The sequence below is a fragment of the Rattus rattus genome, chromosome 8 (assembly GCF_011064425.1).
Source record: "Rattus rattus isolate New Zealand chromosome 8, Rrattus_CSIRO_v1, whole genome shotgun sequence".
NCBI lineage: Eukaryota > Metazoa > Chordata > Mammalia > Rodentia > Muridae > Rattus > Rattus rattus.
Window position 1 is genome coordinate 38,613,782 of NC_046161.1, and position 5,293 is coordinate 38,619,074.

The window sequence follows — 5,293 nt, forward strand, 5'->3', positions numbered from 1 at the left end:
GTCAAGTCAGCAAGTCTTAGAGAGGCTGTGAGATATCACTTAGAAAGGCCTGGGGCCCCTGCCCATATGTCCTAGCCCCACCCCAACCCCCACTTGCTCACTGTCCTTAACCTCTCTACCTTCAGCCACTTCGTTCCCTACCTTAACTCCTAGAATTCTTGCTCAAGAGCATCCAATGCCCCTGCCTTGGGCTGGTGGGGTGGCTCAGTGGGCAAATCACTTGCTACCAAGTCTGATGGCCTGAGTTCAATCCCCAGCACGCACATTGGTGGAAAGAGAGAACCAAACACTAAAAGCTGTCCTGAGCTCTTCGCTTGGACCATGGCACACTTGTATTCATGCCTGTGAATGCACACACACACACACACACACACACACACACACTTGTTTTTCAGAAAGTTTATTTAAAATGTATTTTGCTACCACCCTTCTGTGTACCCTACGTCTGAATGGGATCACCACTGAGACAGACTGCACAGGCCATCACTAGCCATCTCCCTGACATCTGGAGCTCCTTTGGGAAAGCCAAGGAGATTACTATTAAATGTGGGGAGTTTCACTGACCAACAGGGGAGCGGTGACATGCATCTTCCTGCCTCCTTGGCACAAAATATAACTCCTGCCTGAGCCTATAGCTTTTGTGTTGTGGGGCAGGTACATCTTTCCATGCACACTCCTGATGGAACACCAGGCTGAGCTCCTTCTGAGTGCTAGCATGGGCTAGAGCATCTCTAGTCGCCTCTTGCTCAGTGCAAGAGTACTGAGGCTAACAATGGTACAGCTCTCCTCACCAAGGCCCACCGCTCTTGCTCTCAAGAGACTATATGGCCCCAAATCTGTCCTCATCCTTGGACAGAAAGCATCTCTGCAGCCTCCCTTGTACTGTCTTTATAATTTCACTTTCTTGGGGTCAGAGTAATCTTTTCTTTTCCATTATATTCATTCTTTAAATTGCTACAGAGATTTCATGAAAACACACACACACACTCACACACTCAAACACAATCACACTCACACACTCACAAATACACACATAATCACAAACACACATACATACACACACGCACACACACACACACACACACACACACACACACACTAGCATAGTGGCTGGAGCGTGTGAGTAGTAAATGTCTGTCGCTTGTTTGTAAGCCGTCTTGTCTATGGTATTTGTGACAGCAGAGAGAATGGACTAAGATAACACTAAATATGGTCTTAACCAAAAGTCACAGCGAGGTTGTCTGGCAAAGACGGGAGCATGAATAAGCGGCAGGCACAGTGGGCACAGCTTTAGTCCCAGCACTCAGGACACAGAGGCGAACAGATCTCTGGGCGTTTGAGGCCACCTTAGTCTACGTACTGAGCTCTAGGGCAGCCAGGGCTATAGAGTAAGACCCTGTCTCAAGAATAATAATAAGGAAAAAGAGAAGAGGAAGGAGGAGGAGGCAGAGAGGAGGAGGAGGAGGAGGAGGAGGAGGAGGAGGAGGAGGAAGAGGAGGAGGGGGAGGAGGAGGGGGCAGAGGAGGAGGAGGAGGAGAAGGAGGAGGAGGAGGAGAAGAGGTAAATCATCAGTAGGTTGGAGTGCTTGCTGTGAAAGCAAGAGGTCTTGAGTTCAAATTCCCAGCACCCATGTAAAAGCCAAGTACAGCTCCCATGCCTATGACCCCAGTGTTGGGGAGCAGAGAAAGAAAATTCCAATACCTAGTGTGTAGCCAGCCTCGCTGAAATGGCTAGAATCAGGTTTGGTTAAAAAAAAAAAAAAACTTGTCTAAAAATATAATGAAAATAGAGACCAATAGAGAAAGACACTGAACATCCTCTCTGGCTTCATGTGGGTGTGAGCACACACGATAGGTAGGTAGGTAGATAGATAGATGATAAGTAGATAGATAAGTAGGTAGGTAGATAGATAGATAAGATAGATAGATAAGATAGATAGATAGATAGATAGATAGATAGATAGATAAATGATAGATGATAGGTAGATAGATAAGTAGGTAGATAGATGATAGATAGATAGATGATAGGTAAGTAGGTAGATAGATGATTGATAGATAGAATGATAGATAGATAGGATGATAGATAGATAGATAGATAGGATGATAGATAAATGATAGATAGATAAGATGATAGATAGATAAGATGATAGATAGATAGATAGATAGATAGATAGATAGATAGATAGATAGATAATACAGATAATAAATATTTTTAGGAATTTTTAGGGAATAAATAAATGAGCTACATATAATCTTAGTGATAAAATCAGGAGTTCAATGTCATCCCTAGCTATGTAATGACTTCAAGGCCCGGCTGGGCTATGTGGAGACTCAAAAAAAAAAAAAAAAAAAAAAAAAGGAAATGTATTTGGTTAGGCAGGAAGTGAACCTATAAAAGAGCTTAAAGCTGAGACCAAAAGATAACTCAGTAGGAAAAGGTGCTCACCACACCGCCTGGTAACCTGGGTCCCATCTCCAGAGGCACTCACACACATAACAAACAAACAAGCTGAAAGCAATAGATAACACATCAAGTGTTTAATGTTTGTACATCCCAGAAAATTTAAATACATGAGCATCATGGTTGGTTTTCATGTCAACTTGCCACAAATTAGTCATCTGAGTGGGGAACCGCACCTGAAGAACTGTCCTGATCCCCTTAATTGATGTGGGGAGATCCACTGGGAGTGTGGGTGGCACCTTCTGGTTGCAGCCCAGGTAAAAGGGATATTGCAGAAGGAAGCCTCCTTCCTGCTGCTGAGTTGACTTGCCCTGCAGCTGCTGCACTGACGATGATGGTGAGGAGGAAGAGGAAGAGGATGAAGAGGCCGATGATGACAACAATGATGACCATGATGATGATGATGATGATGACAATGATGATGATGATGACGACGACGATGTTGATTCCACCCTTGAGAGCGGAGCCATTGCTCCCAAGCTTTCATTGAGCAATAGCCGCTTTCCAGGAAACTTCCAGGTCTGATACCAAACCGGGACCACTGAGGTACCCTGCCTTGCAGACGCAGTAACTACTAATTGTCATCCCCCTACAGTGAGAAAGAACTATTCTAGCACTACTCTGACTGTCAAGACTCCAGCCTCGAGGACCAAGTAACTACCAGATACTCAGCTCTCAGGTGTGACCCCACTGTTTTCTAAAAGCTGGCTTACTAAATTCTGATATAAAGATTATATATAAAACAAGCAGAGAGAACTGAGTCATTCAGGTTGGCTACTTAGGGGAATAAGACCATAGGATGGAGAAATGGAGTGCTTTAAACCTAATAACTCTCGTCTCTATAAAAAGTAATATGTTTAAAGAATTCTATTCATGCCCTGTCAGTTCTATTTGAGGGTTTGCCTATGGATGGCCACTTTTGTGTTGGGGAGGGGTTGAGAGGAAGTGAGAAGGAATCTCAACCTTCAACATCATCATCATATTTGTTAAGATAGAAAAGGCCAAGGAAGTGTTGAGGTAGAGAACCAGATATGGGCTGTTTGTTACATCATTGGACATTCTTGTGCAAGTATGGAGAGGAAAGCTGGATGTGGGTGTGGTTCCCCAGACTGCTTGCCTAGCATGCATAAAGCCCAGGGTTTCATCCCTGGCATTACGTAAATCGATCGAGCATGGTGACACATGGCTATAATCCCAGCGCTGGGGAGGTGGAGAAAGGTGAGTCAGTTTAGAGTCATCTTCAACTTCATAGCAAGTAGGAGGCCTATTTGGGATACATGAAACCCCACCTTTCAAAAAGGACCAACTAGGTTAAGTGCTATTAAGATTAAAGTAAGAGTTAGAAGTGGGGCTGGGGATTTAGCTCAGTGGCAGAGCGCTTACCTAGGAAGCGCAAGGCCCTGGGTTGGTCCCCAGCTCAAAAAAAAAAAAAAAAAAAAAAAAAAAAAAAAAAAAAAAAAAGAGTTAGAAGTGTTGGCTCGGGCTGGAGAGATAGCTCAGCAGTTAAGAGCACCTGACTGCTCTTCCAGAGGTCATGAGTTCAATTCCCAGCAACCACATGGTGGCTCACAACCATCTGTAAAGAGATCCGATGCCCTCTTCTGGTGTGTCTGAAGACAGCTACAGTGTACTTATATATAATAAATAAATAAATCTAAAAAAAAAAAAAAAAAAAAAGAATGTTGGCTCATGCCTGTAGTCCAGCATTTCAAGCTCTGACAGGAAGACTGCCGTGAGTTCAAGGTTACCCTGAGCTGAATAAGTTGGAAAGAAGAAAAGAGAGAGGCCAAAGACAAAGATGGAGTCTATAACTAGGACTTGTGGCCAGGCTTGGTGGAACATTTGGAAGACCAAAGCAGAGTTCCAAGTTCAAGGACAGCCTGGGCTACATAGTAAGATCCTGTCATGGAAGTAAGGAGAGAAAGGAAGGAAGGAAGGAAGGAAGGAAGGAAGGAAGGAAGGAAGGAAGGAAGAGAGGGAGGAAGGAAGGAAGGAAGGAAGGAAGGAAGGAAGGAAGGAAGGAAGGACAGGCATACTGGTGTGCATACCTTTAATTCCAATCCTAGGGAAGCAGAGGCTGCTTCAGGCCAGCCTGGGCTACATAGTGAGACCTTGATTCAAAACAATACTACTAATAGTAATGAAGCAATATGTGGACCAGGTTGTTAGTGGCTGGAGAGGCAATTCTCCAAAGACAGCTCCTAAATCAGCTCGCCTGTGTGTAAGCTTCAGTTGCAGCATGGCCTGGTGTCTCACCCACAGTGCCTACGGTCATACGCTGTGCCTTCCAAAGCTGGAGCATGAGACACCTGCAACTGGTTCTCCTGGAATGCCAGCTCCAGGAACACTCCCTCTTGGAACCCAGCTTCCATATGGAGAAGCCCAGTCACACAGATGTGTAGCACTCCACTCACCAGTAGCAGCTAACTTAAGCAGCCACCATCACCGGCCAGCCATTCCAGGGAGCCGCCTGGATATCTGGGTCTCATGAGCCATGAGATGCCCAAAGGCCCAGCTTCCCAACAACCTTATGCTCTGGCAAGAGTCACCTTGGGAACTGTAGTAGCAGCAGCCTTCCTGAAGTGGTGAGCAAAAGTGAGTCGGAGATTGTTCTCTTGTTTTTCAGGGAATGTTGCTGTGAGTGGAGTCAGAGGTAGGGTCCGGAGGTTTGGTGTGTTTTAAAGACAGGCGATCATGGGCTGGAGAGACGGCTAAGTGATTAAGAGCACTTGTTGTTATTACAGAGGAATCCACATGGTGGCTCATAATCATCTGTCAGTCTAGCTCCAGGGGTCTATTGCCCTCTTCCGACCTCTGCAGAAACCAAGTACAC